The following is an 8,739-nucleotide window of genomic DNA, read 5'->3' on the forward strand; positions in this document are numbered from 1 at the left end:
CTCACATAATTCCAGGTACTTAGTCTCAACATGTCTGTGTGTCTCTGCTGACCTTTAAAACTATTTGGCACCAAGTCTTATTGTGAACATTATGTCAGTAGAAAATCACTTCAGAAAACTGTTACAGTGATGTCCTCAGTAACCAGGATCAGGATTAGATGAATGTGTCTCTCTTTAATGTGGGTGAACTGACCCTCTGAGACTGCATTAACATCTGTAGTCACTATAAACAAATGCAAAGTGATGCAACAGTTGGATTTCTATGAGGGGCGGTTGAACACTGTATTGTGGTCTGTGGTCATACTGTGGTAGTGTAGTGACACGCAGGTGAAATGATGTGTGCGCTTCAGTCACACGGTGTCACGCAGCCCTCACACACACCAGGCCTATTGTCAGAGCATCCGTTACAGAGCTGACGTCATGGCCTGTGCTAGGAGGGAAGAGGACTGGGCACGGGCCACTGGAGAGAGGGACTGAGTTAGCAACACAGAGGAAGAACGAAACAACATCAAAATGGTAAGAAATCCTGTCTTCCTTTTCTTATCATAGAATTCATTCTCTGATTAAGTGTTCAATAATATATTGTTCTGATGTGCTGCCAGATGCTGCCTGATCATGGATGTTCTGTGTGTTTGCAGAGTGTCAACACGGTGAAGTTTGCTGTGGCTTTGCTTGGTGTCATTGGATCAACTTTCTCCACAGCCACCCAAGGTATGGAATTCTAAATAACTACCTTTGTTTTTCCAGCAACTTGGTCATATTACATGTGTTTGTGCAGAAAATGATCATTTCAGGAGCTGATCTAAATTATTCAGCCGTGGTAACCTCCTTTAAAAAGGTCTATATAATGGGTTTTAACCTCAACATCAGTATTTATTAACAATGACATCATTTAATCTTTATGACCTCCAGTAAATAATGTGATATCTCTCTTTTGTAATTTAGCCCCGTTCCTCATCTGAAAAACTTTGAGATTAATTGTATATTTTGGTTTAGATAAGATAACACAGAACTTAACTAATTCGAAAAGAAAGTCTTTAGCTGGACATGACATGAGAAGTAAAGTAAAGTAATGCTGATGTTGCCAGTGTCAAAGATTTTCTATAGGATTCCCAATCTGGGGCAGCAGATGGCCACTCAGGGACCTTCCAGGAATGAATCCTGAGCCAAGCTTTTATCAACTTGGATGTATATTGAGGATCGATGTCTTGTTGGGAAGCCCAGTGATTAGCAAGCTTCAATATTCAAAAAGTCCTATTTTTTCCAAAAGATGCCAACAATACAGACTGTCCTCCACGCCTGGCTGTCGGGATGGTGTTTCCCGACCACGAAGGCCTTGTTTATCCTTGTGACTGATTGGACGGCTGCCAATCAGTCTGCAGCAATCATTACACGTAATGTTAAAAATGCAGCTAAACTGTCATTCTTAGAGGCTGTGATTATGTGTGAGCAGCTCGCCTCTGTGCCTCTTGTTGTCCTTTGGTGGTTACTCGCAGCTCAGAGCTTTGATTTGTGTAATGAGGCACTTGTGTGACTGCTGGGAGGCTGAGCCAGGCTTCACATAGGCTCGTAGTGTCAGGAGCTCTTCTGTTGTTCCAGTTTTTAGCCCATATGACGCTTTTTGTTTTTTTGTTTTTGTTTTTTACGATATTGCAGTGATGCTGATCTCTTGGCTTTTCATCCAATACTGTAAGGACTTCTTTGTAGAGTGAGTCCACAGACTGAGTGTTGTCCCACCTGCCTGTGACCAAGTTGTAATGCAGTGAGACAGATGAGGGAAAAGCATCGTGTGTACACAGAGATCTGCAGCAAACAGAGACAAATGGTGCCTGATGCTTTTAAAGTTAAGCACATAAAATTCACTCATGACTCTGTTGACTTTTGGGAGAATGGTTTATGTCATATTTAAAATGTGACACAGGTGTAATAACTTCACCGTTTAATAAGATGTTGGTCACGTGTTGCTCTAAACAACAAACACCAACACACAAAAAAACAATTCTCTCTCCCACCAAGCAACTTCAATGAACATTAAACAGTGAAATTAAATAATGCAGCCAACCTAAATGTTTAAACACTTTTATAGACTTACAGGTTTCTATCAGAAGAAGGATGCTTCTCCTGGAGGATGGGCACTTAATGAATTCATTAACAACATCATCCAAATCTGAACTGGACAGGTTCTTGTGACAGTTGAACACGTTTGAAGTTGATCTCTCAGACATGCAAGGTGTCACAGAGACATTCAGTGCTAGTGTTGTCTCAGTAGAATAGCTGCCGTCCACATCACTGATTAGGCCGACTTGACAGGTTCAAAGTCCAGTTTATCCTTTGCATTTTTTTTCTCCTTCATTTGTTAATTGTATTATTAAGCAATAAATAAGTTTGCTAAACCAGAAACAGCTGGTTTTGTGTTGCTTCCCTGAACCTGAACAGATCTGGGACGCAACTGTGGCAGAAATATCAATGTGCAGACACAAGGCAGATGGGTATTCAAAGCAGAAATCAAAAGGACTTTAACAAAGAAAATTACTGGAAGGACAACAAAAACTCATCAACACAAGAAAGAGTCCAGGCAGGCAAATACAAGATAAGTGAACAGGAGGGTAGCAAATAGGTGGAAAACAGGCAGGAAGTCCAGCAGGCAAAACAGGACAAACTGACCAAAGACAAGGGAAGACACAGGATCAAATCCACACTGAGAGCTAATTTGGGAGACTAGACACAGGTAAAAATCAATGGCGGCAATCAAATGAGGAGGGAAACAGAGACAAAGGGAGGATGTAAAAACACAAGGAAAAACAATTTCAAAATAAAACAGGAATTAACAGAAAGGGGATGTGGATGGTACACAGACAAACAAAGGGAGAGACAAACAGAGACACAGAGAAGGAAGGCACACAGGAAGAAATATAACAAAGTAACCCAAAGACAGTGACACTGCTTTTCCTATGTCCTCCTGTAAATCTGAGGTCCTAATGCAGTGCTTTTCTTAGTTATTGCTTTCATTCATTGAAATGTGTGTGTGATGCTGCTGATTGTGTCTTTGAACTTGAAATGTTTTGCATCTTTTCTTTTTCCATTTGTGTGTAACAAAATGATATCAGACATCTTTTACCTTGCTTTGTTTGCTGCACAGCATGCTGCATGTGGGGTTTCCATCTGCAGGCCAGTCACAGTTAAAGTTCAATGTTATTATGAAGCTTAACTGTGATTACAACAGCAGCATTAGACAGGGGTATAGTTATTCTGACGTGTAAACCCTGACATACTCAGAGGGGTTCTATCTGTTTTTATTGCAACTGTAAGTTGTTACCACACATTTGTTGCCTTTTTAATTCTAGCGGGTCTGGCTGACAAAGTCCTAGTGTTCCCTTATGAGACGGACTTCAGCTTCGTCGCCCTGACCCCGCAGAAGGAGATGTCTCTGAAGGCCTTCACCCTCTGCATGCGCGTCGCCACCGAGCTTCCGGAGGAGCGACAGATCATCCTGTTCGCCTACCGCACAGCCGACTACGACGAACTCAACGTGTGGCGCGAAAGGGACGGACGCATCTCCTTCTACATGAGCGGCGACGGCACCTTCTTCCACCTGCCGCCCCTCACCACCTTCCGCACCAGCCTCTGCCTCACCTGGGAGTCTCGCACCGGCCTCTCTGCCTTCTGGGTGGACGGGAAACGCAGCACCTACCAGGTCTACAAGCCGGGTCACACCATCCGTCCAAAAGGAACCATCATCCTGGGGCAAGACCCAGACAAGCACCTGGGAGGGTTGGAGGCCGTGCAGAGCTTCGTAGGGGAGGTGACAGATCTGAACATGTGGGACTTTGTGCTGTCTAGGAGCATGATTCAGGCCTGGCACTACGGACACAAGGTCCCCAAGGGAAACATCTTCGACTGGGGCACCATCGAGTATGCGCTGAACGGGAACGTGATGGTGGTGGATGATGACTGACTCGATGAGACGTCCAGTGCAGAAAGGGATCAGGCTTTAGAGGTCGGTGTTGGACTGATTTGTGTTTTTATCTTTCTTAGGTTCAGTTTTGTTTCATGTTATGACCCTTTAACTGCTTTTCCATGAAGTCCACAAAGTTTCTGTTTGTATTGTTGCCTGACAAAACTTTGGGTTTGCCAGTATGAGAGGTAAAAGAGTTATTCAGGTGTCCTTTACTCATACAAAAATACCAATACATCAATGAAAAATATTGCGGTAAAAGTGCAGTTTTGGTCCCTGTGACTGATATATTATCATAAATGACTTCAGATGTGAGTGTTAGTTTTGAATCCTCAGAGCATGTTACTACTGTTAGTACTTTACATGCAGTAAACAGAGACAACAGATGATTAGTGGGAGTTAAGAGAAGAAAAAAAACAAAGTTCTGATAAACAGTTTTTCTCTAATCTTTGATTTTTGCTGAGAAATATTGGATCATTGAGACATTTATTGAAATGCAACAATTCTACAATTTCATTCAGCAGACGCTTTTATCCAAACATCTGAGAGCAGATACAACACAAGCAAATGACACCAGGTGAGAAGTTTGGGAGGGAAAATAATCACCCTTTGGTTTGGATGTTAACAACTTGTAGACATCTGATATGTGATCCCGACTACGCAGTGCTTTATGTAAGACATCAGAAATCAAAAAGGTTGGAAACCAGTGTGTTGTGCTTTACAACACTGTTATTCATCTTTATTCACTGAAAGTAGCTAAAGCCGTTTGATAAACTAAGGAGTATGAAGTACAATATTGCCCTCTGGAGTGTAGTTCAGTGGAATAAAAAAGAAATAAAAATACAAGAAACTCAAATTTGCAATTAAGTACAGTACTTGAGTACATGTTCTTTCAATGCAGAGGCAACCAAAGCCAATACTCCACATGCATCACTTAAGCCTGTTGTTAACCGGTAACTCAGTATCGTGCTTCATACTAATCCTCTTTGTATGTTGTGTTAACTGTTGTGAGACCTCACAGGTGAATATGAAACACAGCAGCCGATGTGCCAGATGCATCCATGGGGTGGCACTCTGTACTCGTTCACATCACACAGCAACACGCCTCAGATTAGACCTTATCATGCATTCATTCACTTATGTGATTTGGCACTTATGAAAAATGTAAGAAAGCAGACTAATTAAAACATTTTTAATATTTATTTGCATAAAGGGAGAAATTAGTAGATTAAAAAAAATCAAATACTAAGATATTAACATGATGCTACAATGCATTTAAACCTCAACATCTGTTCATAACGTGCAGCTTAAATTGAAAACTGCAAGTCAGAAAATTGTTTGCAAGTAAAAACTGATTTCAGTAAAAAAAAAAATTGTAGAGCTAAAATTCTACATTTATTTGTTAGAATTAAACGTACTATAATAAAATGTTTCTAAAAGCCTGCTGTTCTGCATGCAGTTTGACACGATGATATTGATGATTAAAAACTTCTAGCAGATATTGAAATAGAAAAAAGGGGCACATTGTTTCTACAATAGACTTTAATCTGCACTGAGAGACAAATAGCAATTATCATGTTTAAAATCCAGCGCCTTAATGCTGCCTTTGGTTAGCGAACGCACTCATGAATTTTCAATGTTTCAACTGATGTAAGAGCGCTTTTGGGTCTGAAATAAAATCTTTCCATGTGCATAACTAATAATGTTTGTAATTAAAGAGAATTTTTCGTCTTTGAACTCTTTTCGTAATTCTCTGCTTTTCCACACACTTATACATCCAAAAGGGGAGGTATGCATTTTCCTTATTGCTTTTTGTTTAGATTATTTTTTCTTCATTTCAACATTTGATCTGTTCAGAAGGGGACATGACATTTCTACATAGGAATTAAAGATAGAAAAAATGCTTCCCTTCTATACAGGGATTATCTTAAAGTTCTTGATTATTCTTTTTTCCACAAATTTTCCTTTGCTGCAGTGGTGAAATGTCCATTTTTAAACTCAAGACAAGCTTTAATTCAAAAGAAGCCTCCTAAACAGGGTTAAAAGTAGACATTTAACCACGAGAGCACATGACAGTGTGCTTTGTCTTCATATTTCCAACAAACCGTGGCAACAAACACAAGACACATGTGTTACACATTACTTGCAGAAATCAAGTCATATGGAGAAGCTTTGCTAACAAAGGCCCCTCAGAATAAGCTCAGGGTCAGATCTTCTCCATCCAAGTGTAACACAGTAACCCTGAGTTCCAGTGTGCCGTCTCTGTTGGTCTCCGTGGCTCCGTGCGCTCGGCCTCCCCGCCTGCACCACCATCATGACCTCCTTGCAGAGACGAGGGAGAAGTTTCCGGCGCGCAGGCTTCCTTCGGGGTGGGAAAGTGCTGCGTTCCGAGTATGTGTTTATTCTGACCAAATCACCCGTCGGCTCTCTCGCAGCAGCTAAATAAGGAGAAGGCAGGGCCAATGAGTTCTGACTGCGGGTCAGCAGCCAAATGTTCCACCTTCTTGGATGTTGCAATGCATCAATCGCAGTGCCCACTCACTGTGTGGTAACACCTTTGTGGACCATCTGCCCAAGCCTGGCTTCTCAGCCCTCTGGTACGCACACACACACACACACACACACACACACACACACACACACAGCCCGTTATTTCCTTCTTTTTGCATCTCTGCCCAAGAGGGCTACTAATTCCTCAGATATACTCATGGAAAATTTTCCACCTACAAATGTTAAACTGCATTTGTCCTTACAGCTTTTAGATTTCAGTTTAAAAAATAGCTCATTGTGATCATATTTCACCTTGTAAAGACCGAGAATAACATCTTTGTCATCTGTAAATGGTAGAAAACACACTTGTCTTTTTAAAAAATCTTGATATTTGACTTTTTTTTGCCCACCAAGATAGGATTAGGATAGATAGGGACATCTATTTTGGGACCCATTTCTGCACCAAAGAAGGACTTTCAAATGCTTAACATAAGGACAAAATCAGTGGCCTCCTCACAGAATGGATAATTAGCCCCTGTGTCCCTGTGTTGCATGTATTATCCAACTGAGCAAACAGTTGCAGGGCGCCTTGTCCTGCTTGCGGACAAGACTGGCAGCGCGGGCCCACGAGATCTGCATATTGGCCCATGGTGGTGTAAGCTGTCTGAGGCGAGGCGCTTGCCGCTGACTGTATGTCCATGCGTGTGGAGCTGGTGAAAATGTTTTCCACGCGAGAGGAGATAGACGGCAAGAGGGAGCCCCGCGTGAGGCGGCGAGGGGAGACAGAAGGAGGGCCGTTCTGGATTCCTTCGAGCAACTCCAAATAGATTTCCAGGCAAAACATATTTGCATACGCAAGACAGTGCTACGAGCTATCCGAGTGAGCTGTGGCATGTGTGCATTGAACAGATGGATAATTTTTTTAGAGCTTTCTTGCAGAAATTTCAGCCCATTAAATTGAGATCCTGGGCATTATTCAGCCTGCTTTTATTCATAAGGCTTCACAAAGGAAGCATCAGGATCAAGTGGCTCGTGTTTATCAGATTTAGTTCATGATGGATGATTGTAGGTGGATCTGAAACTTCTGCATATTTTGAGTATTAATTTGGAAGTTCATGCGTTAACAAAGCCACTGACTGCCTCTTCTTTTTTAGTGTTGAGTGAAAAATGCAAAGAAAAGCAGTTAACCTACCCAAAGATTGCAATCTATCTTAACTTATAGTGCGTTTAGGTCCAAATGATTTCTCTCCAGCAGTCTTGATGTTGTTTTGTAGCTTTACTGACTTTCAAAACATCTTGTGACACCAGAATAAACTCGACTCCATCAATCTTTTCTTAGCAAATGATCACCAAAAGCCCGATGGGGTTGGTGAAGATATGACCTGAATGTCAGGTTCCTCTTTCACTCTTTCTCTCTCTCTCTCAGAGGTTGTATCCTGCCAGTATGGTCGCTCGTCCTCCCCCTCTGGGCTGTATGAAAAATTCACCAGGCCTTCCCATTAGAGTCAGTCTGAATCAGGGAGCAGGCGTTACAATGGCCACTCGCATGACACTTTTATCACTCGACATTTAGCAACGCAAATGTTGTGTTTATGAAACACCAAAATCTCAGCAGAGGCCACTTTTTTTTTCTCCGAGTCGCCGGTCGAGTCGAGCGTGCGCTGGATGTATAATCTGATGTACTGAATTGTTACAAACAGATGTGCTCCTCGGTGCAGGATTTTCACACTGATGGCGCGAGACCTGACCTTTTCCGGGTGTGAGTGTGAGAGCAGTTGGCTCTGTCCGGTGTGATACCTTCAGGCGGGGCGGCTAACAACGTGCTGTCTACCTCTGAGCGAGCTGCATGTCCTGGTGTCAGAAACACTAACGCTGAGGGTGAACAGGGGAGGGACAGAATAAGAGGGACACCCAGACAGTAGCCCTGTGATAGATGAAATCTTTATAAAAGATGAAATGGTCAGGGAGTGTTGATTTAACCGTTTTAAAAGCTGTAACTTGTTGTTTATTTGCAGTAAACAGTTACAACTAAAGGGCCATTACGTCTAATTAGGGTCCGAGCACCCAAAAGGGTGCGAAGACCCTACTGGAACTGCTCGGATTATTATTATTGTTCGTGCCAAAGACACGCGTTTTTGAGGCCCTAAACATACTCGAAAACTCACCAAAATTGCCATGTACATCAGACCCGGTGAAAAATTTTAGAATTTGGAAGAACAACACACACCTCAATAGAAAAATTGCTCCACAGCGCCACCTTCTAAATTGTCAAAAGCACATTTGGCCTAGAGCTA

General features: G+C 42.2%; 1 pseudogene; it reads left to right on the forward strand.

The window, feature by feature from the left end:
• LOC103368322 (pentraxin fusion protein-like) overlaps nucleotides 1-3,955 on the forward strand; it is an 8,946-nt pseudogene extending 4,991 nt beyond the window's left edge.
• Nucleotides 3,956-8,739: the final 4,784 nt, after the last annotated feature.

The sequence above is a fragment of the Stegastes partitus genome, unplaced genomic scaffold (genome assembly GCF_000690725.1).
Source record: "Stegastes partitus isolate 25-593 unplaced genomic scaffold, Stegastes_partitus-1.0.2 Scaffold1144, whole genome shotgun sequence".
Taxonomy (NCBI): Eukaryota; Metazoa; Chordata; class Actinopteri; family Pomacentridae; genus Stegastes; species Stegastes partitus.